The following is a 13,641-nucleotide window of genomic DNA, read 5'->3' as shown; positions in this document are numbered from 1 at the left end:
ATTAGAGTAGGAAGAAATGAAACACAGACAAAAAAAGAAAATAAAAGTTCAATGAAATTGGGCTTTTTTTTTTGACACAGACCATTGGAACAGAATAGAGAAAACAGAAATAAATTCACGTATTTATAGCCAACTGATTTTCAACAAATGCACCAAGAACATACATTGGGGAAAGGATAGTCTCTTCAATAAAAGGTGCTGGAAAAACTAGATATCTGTATGTAGAAGAATAAAACTGGGCCCCTATCTCTCACCATATACAAAAGCCAACTCAAAATGGATTAAAAACAAACATGTAAGACCCAAAACTATGAAACTACTAGAAGAAAATATAGGAGAAATTCTTCAGGACATTGGACTGGGCAAAGATTTTATTAATAAGACCTCAAAAGCACCAGCAACAAAAATAAAAGTAGATAAATGGGATTATAGCAAGCTAAAAAGCTGGTGGACAGCAAAGGAAGCAATCAAGAGAGTAAAGAGAAAACCCACAGAATGTTAAGAAAATTTTGCAAACTATTCATTTGACAAGTGAGTAACATCCAGAATATACGTGAACTCAAACAACTCAACAGCAAAAAATCAAATAATCTGATTTTAAAATGTACAAATGATTGGAATAAACATTTCTGGAAAAAAGACATACAAATGACCAACAAGTATATGAAAATGCTCAACATCACTAATCATCAAGGAGATGAAAATCAGAACCACAATGAGATAGCATCTTATCCCAGTTAAAATGGCTATTATGAAAAAGGCTAAAAATGACAAATGCTGGCATGGATGCAGAGGAGAGGAAACTCTTATACATTGTTGGTGGGAATATAAATTAGCACAGCCATCATGGAAAAAAATATGGAGGCTCCTCAAAAAGTAAAAATACAACTACCATATGATCTAGTAATTCCACTCTATTTACATATCCAAGGAAAAAGAAATCAGTATGTTGAAGACATAGCTACAGTTTTAAGTTCATTGCAGTATTATTCACAAAAATCATTTATTGCAGCACTGTTCACAATAATCAAGGTGGATACATAAAGAAAATGTAGTGTGTACATTCACAAGTGGAGAAAATGGCAGAATTAACAAGTTTATAGTGATAAACGCGATGTGGAGAAAATGGCAGAGAGAATACTATTCAGTTATAAAAAAGAAGGCAATCCTGTCGTTTGCAACAATAAAGATGAACTTGGAGGATACTGTGCTAAGTGAAATAAGCTAGACGCAGACAGACAAATACTATATGGTCTCACTTACATGTGAAATCTAAAAACTTGAACTCAGAAATAGAGCATAGAGAGGTGATTTCCAGAATTTGGGGGCCGGGGAAGTGGGGGAAATGTGGGTCAAAGGGTACACATTTTTGGTTATAAGATGAATAAGTTTAGCATGGTGTCTATGGTTAATAATACTATATTGTTACTTGAAATTTGATAAAAAGTAGATTTTAAGTGAACTCACCATCCCCACACCCGCCCCCCAACTGCCACACACAGGTAACTATGGATGATGTTGAATGTATTAATTAATTTGATTGTGTTATAATCATTACACAATGTATATGTATATCAAATCATCATGTTGTACACTTGGAAAATATGCAATTTTTAAATTTTAAAATTATGCCACATTAAAGCTGGAAAATACATTAGAAAATAGCTAAAAATAATACATTGTGTGTGTGTATTATTATTTACTATGTCTATTACTGTGCTGGGTACTAGGAGAATCAATGGTGAATAAAGGAGCCACATTTTCTGGCATTATGGAATGAGATGGTAACTAATTACATTAGACTGTGAGGTGATTTTACTGCATACTGTGACCCTAATTGAATGCTATTTGTCTTTTGCTTTGACCATAATAAGACTATTAAAAACACTGAGATTTTCTTGGAATTATTTGGACATAAACATGTAGAAAACCAGCATTAATGAGAAATATCTAGTTTCTAAGAAATATTTTAGGAATAATATTTCAATATGATTCATGATACACTAAATACTCATCTACATTAGTGATACCCATTTATCTTTTGTCTGATGCATTTTGAATAAAATAGAACATTTCCAAACACTCTTATTGGCACATTTCCAGCTGATTTTCTTTTAAGGTGTTTAATTCATTCCACTTAATCACTCATTCATCCATTCATTCAGGACAAATTGATTAATTAGTAAATGTATGGTTCCTTAATAGGAACTGCACTAAAGAGAAATAAAAAATGAATGAGACATAAACTCAGTTTTATGAACCTTATTGACCAGTCATGTAGTGATAATGAGACATCTACTCAAGATATAATTATGATAAAAAAGTGCCATAAAAGAATAATTGGTAAAATTATATTTTTACCTAAAAAACTATTTCTGTTCATTCCACTACAGTGATGGGGATATTTGACACAACCCCTTTACATTAATTAATATTTTGGCAAATGGATTTGAGTTGGGGGGACAGCCCACCAGGTAGAGAGAACAATGAAAACCAAATAAAGGATAATCTGGAATGTGGTATTCAGTTTTGTAAATAAGACTGGTAAGACTGGGGACAGATATGAAGGCCTTCAAAAATATCTCAAGATATTTTGTGTTTGTTTTCCATATGTAATCGGTAACTGTTAAAGACTGTTGAACAGCAGCACCGTTAGCCTGAATGACTGAAGATACATTGATCCTATTACCTAGAATTGGGTATACAAGACATGTACACATTTGAAAAATTGTGCACATGTTAAGGAATCCATTCTGAACAGGCTTTCATGGGGTGTTTTATCCAAGCAAATGTATATGCAAGACCAGAATTCATTAGAGAAGCATGAGCTATGGTGGTAGGTATTAGACTTCCTGCCATGGATGTTACTGCTGAAAGTATGGAACTGGGTGTGATTTAGGAAGAATAGCTTGAATGTATTTAGAGAAGATGAAAGTATTTCAGGAATTACTCTGAAGCAGGGGGAGACAAAATAACAATCTAAAATTAGAAGACAGGAGGAAGGGCCGGGCATGGTGGCTCACACCTGTAATCCCAGCACTTTGGGAGGACGAGGTGGGCGGATCACCTGAGGTCAAGAGTTCAAGACCAGCCTGACCAACATGGCAAAAACCCATCTCTACTAAAAATACAAAAAAACAAAACAAAGCTAAACAAGACAAAATTAGCCGGGCATGGTGGCGTGTGCCTCTAGTTCCAGCTACTTGGGAGGCTGAAGCAGGACAATAGCTTGAATCCGGGAGGGGGAGGCTGCAGTGAGTGGAGATTGCGTCACTGCACTCCAGCCTGGGCAACAAGAGTGAAACTCTGTCTTAAAAAAAAAAAAAAAAAAAAAGGAAGACAGGAGGAGGAAGACAAACCCAAGGAAGCAAGTCTTTGCAATGTTAAAAATAGAAACAGAAAAGTAGAGAAATATTCCATAGAAGTTAAGAAAAAAAAGATAGACAGAAAAGGAGATAATGCTATCAAATGCATCAAAGAGATCAACGTGAAGAAGCACTAAGGAAATATTGATGTATGAACCTGTAGAAGGTAAGAATTTTTATAAATGATACCATAATTCCCTGTTCTTTCACTGTTAGTTACATGCAAACTCTTCAGTTACAGATGCCAAAATATGTTACTCAAAGTGTACAATCCATACTTCATTCAGAAATAAGAGTGACCATTTGGGTGGAGGATGTGATGTTTATATACCTCGGCTCTTGGGTAATATTGTGACCCTACACCTCATTTCTAGGTCTATACTTTGTGGAGTTGAATGAAGTACTAGGAATAAGTTCTCAGTGCCTTGGCAAGAAAAGAGAAACAGGTGGTGTTTTGCGTGTCTCATACAGGAGTGTGAGTGTGAGATTGGGTATTATGCTTCATTGGTCCGAGCATAGTCTTCTCTTTCTAATGTTTTCTATGAGTTTCTTTTAAAGCTAAGAAATATCATATTTGCAAAACAAATATAGTGAGCAGATCTGGGAGGCCATTGAAATACTCTTTCTTTTAACCAAAATCTACCCTTTTAGGACAGTTTAAAAAATAATTTTCATTTTAGCATAAATAATAGCACAAAATTAACAAAACAGGAAATGAAAGACTAGGGATCAGATACATTTAGCAATGAACAAAGTTGATCAAATCATATACAACATTAGAAAGAAATTTGATAGATTTTGACCTAAAATTTTAAGTAGCATGAATTTCTTTTTCAATCTTTCTAGTTCTTATATTCTTTTTGATCAATAGCTTAAGTGATTTTCCTTCTGTTAGCCTCTGATATTTTAGAAGTGGAATTCTCCTCTGCTGAGTTTTCTAAACTAGAGGCTAAAGGTAAAAGGGCTGTATTCTCTCTTGCATGACCTTCCTGAGTACCACCTGGTTAGTTTGGATTTGCTTTGTTTGACAAAAACAAGAATCTATCTCAAAAAACAATGGTATTAAAAATGTGGAAAATTATTTTTCTGTAAGAATGATCTAGAAGTAGGAGGTCCAGATTAGGTTGTGCAAAATCCACAGAATCAGAAAACAAGAATCTTCCCATTTTATTCCTCCACTCATATAGCTTCAATTCTCAAGGTCACTTCATAGTCCTCTGCGGCTGCTCAAATGCCACCATATCAGTATTCCCAGCAACAAGAAGGAGGAAGATGGAAGAAGTGGGACTTCCCTCCCTTTTAAGGAGACCTCTGGAAATTATTCACAACACTTAAATTTCCTTGGTCAGAACTTGGGCACATGGCCAAATATGGCTGCAAAGAAGCTTGAAAAACGTAGTCTTTTAGGTGTGTGTCAATCTGTCCTTCGACAACAGCCAGAATAATCATGCTGTTTTTCTATGCAAAATCTTTTCATAAACCTCCCATTAATGAATAATTAATTAATAATTCCTCGGTTTGGTGTTTGACTCTTTATAATACAATACAGACAAACTTTTACAAATTTATTTTGCATTGCATGCATGCGTGTGCATGCATGCACACACACACACAGATATTTTAGTCATACTAAACTCAAAAATGCTTTGTGAACACTCTTGCTTTATGTTTTCTATTGTTTTCTTTATAGTCTCTCTTACCTATGTTTTCTCTCTCCAGTACTGCTTATTGAAATCAAATATATGTGTCTCATCCCCTGTATTGACCTACATATTCCCTGAAATACCTAATTTCTGCATGAGGTACACAAAACAGAGCTGTAAAATTTAATTGAAATTAAATTTACACAGAAGTTTTTGCCCGTTTCTTAAATTCTGTGGAAGAGAGCAAAATCACATGTAGAAATGTTTCTGGAATTAAGACTATGGCATGTTTGAAGTATGGATTGTGGACACGAAGCAGAGAACCAAGGATGTCCTGATTAAAGTGGTTAAGTGATGCAGTGGAAGTGAATGCCCTTATCCTCCTCAGCGAGAAGAGAGGAGTCCATTTGTGTGTGGAACCCAAAATTTCAGGAAAGGTATTCAAGCATGTTTGTAGGGGTATCTAACCTGTGTCTCACTAGTTCATCTAGAAAGAGATTGTCTCCCAGCCAACGTGATGACAGCATGAACTGTCATCTCCTGTGATAATACCTTCTTCTGGAATACCTCCTAAAGGAACTGCATGAGCCTGTTTTACTGTTTTATTATTTTTTAATAAATAGAAGAAGTACGCTCTAAAACAACAGTGAAATATATAGTATAGTAAATACATAAGCGAGTAACATAGTTGTGTATTTATCAAGTATGTACTGTACATAATTGCATGTGCTATAATTTTATACAACTGGCAGTGCAGATTTGTTTACATCAGCATTACCACAAACGCGTGAGTAATGCATTGTTGCATGACCTTAGGACAGCTACGACATCAACAGGTGGTAGGGATTTTTCCATTCCATTGTAATTTTTTGGATCCTCCAACATATGTGCATCCATTGTTGACCAAAATGTCCTTACGTGGTACATGACTGTGTTTAAATATTGGATGCCATAGATTAAAAATTAAAAGTAAAAATCTTGCAAAATCATGGGGTCAAGGTAAGGCCAGAGAGACACGTTCCAAGAGAAATGACAAGATAGAAGTTCTTTTGTGGATTTAGATACGATTTGACCTGCAGTCTTTGATCATACTCCCTGTCTTAGGCACCCTTATTTATAGGGCAACATTGTGGAGGAGAAATCCTTCTTTGTATGGGCAGGAAATTCTTTCAAAAGAAAAGGGAGTTACTGAGGTCCATGTACTCAGTTTACTCTTTCCTTACTTACCAATCGGGGTGGAGAAAGTAAAGAGACACTGAGAGCCCAGGGATATTACTACCATTCTGCTCCCTTGACATGGAAGGTAATAAAGAGAAGCTCATCCATTCCAACATGCTTCAGGTTTTGTTCTCTTAACCTATTAGACTTAATCACCAAACTATGGTCAAGCAGAGTGTGGTCCTTCCCCACTTCCCTCTCAGTCCCATAACTGTCCTATTTCTAACTTTGTGAAGGTCACTCCCTCAAAACCAACCACCGCCCACTTGTATCATTTCTCCTGGGAGCACTGTTGGGTATTATATGCTTTGTCCCCAGACCTCTGTGCAGTGGTTCAGAAGAATACATTATTAAACCATCCCCATAATTTAAAAGCTGACATTTAATACCCTGTTCTATATTTTATCCAAAGTGTGTACAGCCACATCGTCCAACGCTAATCATGTAAGAGATTCTGCATTGAGAATGAGTGCTGTAATGAAACACATAAATACCTTCCATCAACAAAATGACAGAGTCATACCAAATTTGTCCTCTGCATTTGTTAAGTTCCCTAGGAGAAACTGAAGTTCCAAATTAGAATCCCCTTACGCTAAAGGCCAAAGGTGGTAATTCCAAAGGTAACAAATCTGAAATAAAACTGTCCTGTCCACATAAATGAAAGCCCAAATTCAAAATTCTTAGATCAGATTAAAATATGAAGTCATTCTCTCTGGTCTGTTATTCTGTTCATTCTTATTCAGAAGTTCTTGATACCTGGGTAAACTCTGGATTTCTCCCACAGCTACAGCCTGGGATATAACTCATTGGAATGAACATTGTTTTAGGGCCTCAGAAACTGTATTAATACAATGGATTCAAGGTTAGTCCTGCTAGAATATATTTTGTGGCCTTAGATGAAGTTGATCACTGTTGCTCTGACAAGCCTGATCAATAACAGTTAAAGTTAGAACCTCATTAGTGCCTGGTAGAGTAGTTTGGAGTCAGCTCTCTGGCTTTGCAAAGAAAATATTGTCCCATCTCTGAGATACAGAAGACCTGAGTCAACTTTCCTGTGGCTGCATGTCTCCATAAGGCTCACTCTGTACATCATTCCCATTTCTGTTCAGAGGTCATCTCCTCAGAGAGGGCTTTTGGGACTCTTATTTCAAATCACCCTTAACTACATCTCTATCTTGTAATCACATATTACTGTCTAATGTTATATGTACATCTGATTTATCATACTTGCTATTAGAATATAAATGAAGGGTAGGATCACTGTTGTCTTATCCTTGGCTGCATCCCAAGTGATGTCATGAGAGCAGCTCCTTGGACATAAGAGCCAACCTATCAGGGTTTGTGAAATGAGTTATTGGAATAAAAATCAAAACTCTCCTGTTAGATACTCTTATACACCAACATCTTATCTCCATTCCTAAGGTAAACTTCCTTTAATTCTGTTTAACTTTTTCTGTTTATTATCTTTATTTCTTAATATATCAACTTAGGATATTAGTTTTGACAATCTGCTATAAATAATGAGGCTTTTTAGCTCAGTTTAGCTATCCTTCTGACTATTGTTAGCGTTATTAGTTTGAAGGTCACAAATTATGTACTAAAAATTATCTTCTTTATCATGGCAGATGTTAAGAAATGATTCATTCAATACCCATTTTCTTTTTTTTTTTTTTTAAAGAAATGGCATACAAATTTATTACTGTGCACAGGGGAGAATCACAGAGTAATTATCCAAATATCCCAACGGAGCCTAGATACCTATATAGCCTTTGTTCAGAAGGGAAGGGGTAGATGGGGAATATAGTGAATATCATTTTTTTTAATTTAAATTTTTATTGGGGTACATGTGCAGCATGTGCAGGTTTGTTACATAGGTAAATGTGTGCCATGGAGGTTTGCTGCACCTATCAACCCATCACCTAGGTATGAAGCTCAGCAGGCATTAGCTATTTTTCCTAATGCTCTCCCTTCCCCCACCCCACCCACTGACAGGCTCCAGTGTGTGTTGTTCCCCTCTCTGTGTCCATATGTTCTCCTTGTTTAGCTATCACTTATAAGTATTTGGTTTTCTGTTCCTGTGTTAGTTTGCTAAGGATAATGGCTTCCAGCTCCATCTATGTCCCTGCAAAGGACATAATCTTGTTCCTTTTTATGGCTGCATAGTATTTCATGGTGTATATGTACCACGTTTTCTTTATTCAGTCTATCATTGATGGGCATTTGAGTTGATTCCATGTCTTTGCTATTGTGAATAATGCTGCAATCATATAGGGTGCATGTGTCTTTGTAATTGATTTATATTCCTTTGGGTATGTATCCAGTAATGGAATTGCTGGATCAAATGGCTGGTTCTAGATCTTTGAGGAATCACCACACCATCTTCCACAATGGTTGAACTAATTTGTATTCCCACCAACAGTGTAAAAGGTGTTCCTATTTGGCTGTGCCCCGTCCTGCTGTTTAAATTCCCATAAAGCTGGGAGTGGCAGCAGCCATTTTGTGGCCCTGGAGGAGAAGAAAGAAAGACTTCCGATCTTCATTAAATTATTGACAAGGTGTACCAGTCCAGGACTGAGACAGGCACATCCATGTATATTCTCATTATTCTTAATTCTTGTTTTCCTGTTACTTGTAGCTGAACACATTACTAACTGATGTACTATTTAGTCAGTTTTGGACATAACTCTTGGCTTCCTATTATGCAAAATGAGGAAATAAGTTTCCCTATATTTCTTTCCAGTTCTCTCCTCTGCCAATTTCTCTCAGCTATATCATTATTTTGCTATCAGATTTTATAACTCTTACACGGTGTTCTATTATGGTAATCAATCCTCCCAGGATTTGCCTTCAGAGTTCATCTAAAATTTGATAAATAATGAACATCAATATAATTATGTAAATATCAGTCACAATTAGAACCTCGTATTGTTACTGGATTCAGAGACAAAAAGTATATCTCATAAAACCTGTGCAGCTCAAAGGAGAATTTTAAACTGTAGTAAAATGTAGTCTTACAGTTGGTTTGTTGCATACATTAACCATGACTTTCCTTTATTGTTTTTTTCCTGAAGTTTTTGTCTTTATTTTTATTATTATAAAAATGCATTCTTCATCGAATCACCAATTTTTAACTCATTTTCTCAATCAACCTTCCCTTTGTATGTAAGTATTCAAGATTATTTTCAAATTTACCCATAGAGTTACACAAGTTCATTCTCCCAAGACCAGCAGATGACATTACATTTTCTTCACTACTCACTCTAACAGTAGAGATTTTAAAAATCTTTGCCTACTTGATAAATGTAAAAATATTAATTTAGTCACCAAGTACTCTGAATTATTTTAAAATTTAAAAATGTTTATTCTTTCAATTATATGTTTATGGCCTTGGTGCATTTTTCAATTAAGATAGCTAACTTTCTCCTGCTATTTTTATAATTCTTTTATGTTGATTTTGGTATGCAAACTTTGTCATTTTATTACAAATATTTTCTCAATTTGCTCTTTGCCTTCTGTTTTTATAGTAGACTGTTCGATCGCATTGTAGTCTTCGTTTTTGATTTAATTCAAAAGTTTTAAGACAGAAGTTTATCAAATTAACAAATCTTTCCTTTATGATCCCTGTCTTGATGTCATTCTAGCTGAACTTGAAAATTAACTTTAAATGATTTATTTCACAAATAGACATTCATTGTGCTGCAGTTACATGGTAAGCAACATTTTAGATACAGAAAATAATGATTTAGAAAACCATGTGTTTATTCCTCATGATGTATAAAACAATGTGTTCATTCCTCTAATGAAGCATATCTTCAAAATTAAGATTTTTTTAACTTGTAATTCAAAGATATCAAGTTAGCTTATGAACACCTATCTTTCAAGGTAATATTAGCAGGCTCTTGAGTTTAGGTTTGTGATGATTACACAGATGGAAGCGTAGCTCTCTCTTATGCCAATTTCTGGCAGCTCTCTTGATCCACAGTTATGGGAATTAAATAGTCATACAAACACTTTCTTTGGACAGTTAGGTATTAACATTTTAAAAGAGTCTACACAATGTGTCAATTAAAATAAGTAAATACAAATTTAAGAAAATTTAAAATATAATGGTTGTATTTTCATTTCCCTTCTCTCCATTTAAGAAAATGCCCAGAACCTCTCCCCGCCTCCCCCTCCCACTACCCAACACACATATACACACACATTCTTATAATCTTACCTGACTGCTTTGTTTCATCTCCCTTAAATTAAATAATTGAAACAGTTATTAATTTTCCAAATTATGGTGTTAATATTTGGTATTTTTTGCTTTGTTTTAAGAAGTTAAATTTTAATAAAGCAGAATAATGGGGCTGGGTGTGGTGGCTCATACCTGTAATCCCAGCACTTTGGGAGGCCAAGGCAGGCAGATCCTTTAGTTCAAGACCAGTCTGGACAAAATGGTGAAACCCTGTCTCTACTACAAAACACAAAAATTAGCTGGGCATTGGGAGTGTGCACCTGTAGTCCCAGCTACTCAGGAGGCTTAGGTGGAAATATCACTTAGCTTGGGGAGGTTAAGCCTGTAGTGAGCCAGGACTGCACCACCACACCCCAGCCTGGGCAGCAGAGTGAGACCCTGTCTTAAAAGAGAAAAAAATGTCGTATGTCTTAATTAAAAAAAATAGATGTATCTGACAGTTTTTGTTTGCTTATGTGTTTCGCTTAAGATTCTAATTCTTTAGAAATATCAGAAAATACACCCTGATAGTTAACATGTATGTGAATGTTTCCAAAATGCAATTGCAGGCACTTTAACTCAGATAAGAACAAATGGGCTTCTATCCTGTGGTCTCCACAACGTGCTTGGTGAGTTAATTTTCTTAATATATTGCCTTTACAATACAGATAATAGCAATAACTATCTTATGAAAGTTTTGTGAAGCCTAAGTATGAAAAGACATAAAGTATTTAAGACAAAGCCTTGAAAATATGCAATAGCATAAATATTCGCATTTATTATTATAAATCATTACTTTTAATAACTGTATGGTGCAAGGGCTTATTATAGTAATTTTGATTTCAATACAATTTGATTAAGTCCAAATTCTTTATAAGCGTAATGTTCAGGATGTATGTATCACATACATATATGATTTTACTAATTTAAAAAGCAAACGTTTTTTGAGCAGAAAATGGAGAAGGCATCAATTTGAAAATGCACCAAATAGGTTTTCTTCTTCTATACATATTTTATTAAAACTGGCCATTCCTCTGGGTATTATTACAAACCCAGAATAATGTAACATTCCCACCACTGTGAAGACATTATCATTTCTTTACCCTATAATGTTTGCAACACTATGGTGACTCTGAACAGTTAGTAATGAATTCTCCTTTTAGTATTTTATGCAGACCTAAACACAGTATAAGTGCTTTGCTTCTTGCAAATATTTTTGATTAGTAATTTTAGCAAAGACAAAGAAGATACTGAGCCACTATACAGAATAATTGTCTTAATTTTCTTATTTATGTGTTTACAGATTACTTAATGGTTTTCTTGGTTGCCAATCTTTTATTATATTTCTCCTAGTGAAAGAAAGATTATGTTCAAATGAAAAACCTCAGTGAAACTGGCACTAATATGGCAAAAACAAAGTCTGTGACGGTAGCCAGTATCATGTGAGAAGAGATTCCAGACAAAACTGAATGAATTTAAAAACGTAACACTTGCTAACTTTTTTATTGCTTTAAATTTATAATCTGCTTTTTTTCAAAGTATTGAGATATTGAGTATTGAGATGATAAAAATGAATAAAATTCATATTAAATTAGTAATTCCTTCTATGAGCTATTTACTATTAAAAAATAAATGTTTGAAATCTAGATGACTTAGCTGACTAAGAAATATCTTTATATTGAGAAATGAGATGAGTGTGTGAAAACCTGACTTGGAATTTTACAATGCCAGATGTTATGCAACCTGTGCACAGGAATAGTATTCTGGACCTTTCTGTGAATGGGAAAAAAACGTTTTTTCAGCTGGGAGCTTGGGATACTTAAGAATTTCGATGATTACTCTTGGGATATTTAAGAATTTGATGATTATTGAGACCAAATAATAAATAATTGAAGAGATAATTTTTTGCTCTAGAAATGTTAAAGCTAATTCTTCTGTCAGGTAGATTTCTCCAAGAATTGTGGCACTTGGAAGGAAAGGATATACAAATACATGAAGAGCAAATTATTGTTTCATCTGTAAGTTTAGCAGAAATAGATAAGACCAAGAAGCAAACAAGCAGGCAAACAAACAAACAAAAGACAGTATGTTGTGTTAGTTGAGGGGAAAGCATTCTGGTTACTATTTTTGCACAACATATAAATTCAAAACTAAGTGTTGTACAACAATGATTGTTTTATTATGTTCACAGTTGCTGTGAATCAGGAATCTGGACATGGTACAGTGGGGATGGCATTATTTCTGCTCTATGATGCATAGGATCTCGAAGGCTGGGGGCTGGAGTCATCTGAAGACTCACTCATGTGTCTGGTTCCTGATTTGGGATGACTGGAAGATTGGACCTGAGAGCCTACATATGACCTCTCTGTGTGTCTTAGTTTCCTCACAAGACGGCCACTCTAGGTAGTCACACTATATGCATGGTAACCCTGAGCTCCAAGTATGAGTATTTCAGGGAAAAGAGTAGAAGTTGTATCACATCATATGACATGATCTTGGAAGCCACACAGTCTCTTCCTCTGTGCTCCACAGACTGAAGCAGTCACAAGCCTTCCCAGATTCAAGTGGAGGGGGCATAGATAGCACTTTTTAATGGAAAGACTGGCAAGCTTATGTAGAAGAGCATGTGGGATGGGAGATATTTTGGGGGGCATCTTAAAAATACCTTTGTGCTTTAGAATATCTTTATGTTTTCAAAGTTACTGAATTGTGTTCTTGACTATGTAACATATTAAAATAAAGATTTTAGGCACATTCAGCTTAAAGAAGAGAACAGTAAAATAAGTAACAATATATATTTTTTCAAATAGAAAGAGATTCTACTGAAGGTAACAGCTTCTCCACTAAGAAACATAAAAAGAAATGAAGTTAAATTTTGTATGAGTGAAACTGTCCTGATCCTAAGAGCTGTTGATCTTTGACATAAGGCTGAAGGAGTTTGCAGAATCAAATTAGTAGCAGAGCCTGAGGTACTGCTCTTTTCCCACTCTATAATTGCTTTACAAGGGAAGAGCAGACAAAGTCATCTGCCTTATGCAGCATTACTCACACTCATGTTACTAAACAATAAGAAAAGGCGTTATTTCACTCTCATGCCTACAAAGGAAAACACATTTTTCTGTGCTTTTTCTAGATTAATAGATACTTAACTTTGAAAAACGTTTAACTTTTCTGCAAAGGTTAGTCATCATATGAT

General features: G+C 35.0%; 1 long non-coding RNA gene across 3 annotated transcripts in view; it reads right to left on the bottom strand.

The window, feature by feature from the left end:
- LOC105485634 (uncharacterized) overlaps nt 1–13,641 on the bottom strand; it is a 376,161-nt gene that overhangs the window by 153,069 nt on the left and 209,451 nt on the right. The gene's annotated exons all lie outside the window — the stretch shown is intronic.

The sequence above is a fragment of the Macaca nemestrina genome, chromosome 14 (genome assembly GCF_043159975.1).
Source record: "Macaca nemestrina isolate mMacNem1 chromosome 14, mMacNem.hap1, whole genome shotgun sequence".
NCBI lineage: Eukaryota > Metazoa > Chordata > Mammalia > Primates > Cercopithecidae > Macaca > Macaca nemestrina.
Note: the sequence above shows the minus strand (reverse complement) of the source record. Positions and strands in the feature narration are given on the sequence as shown.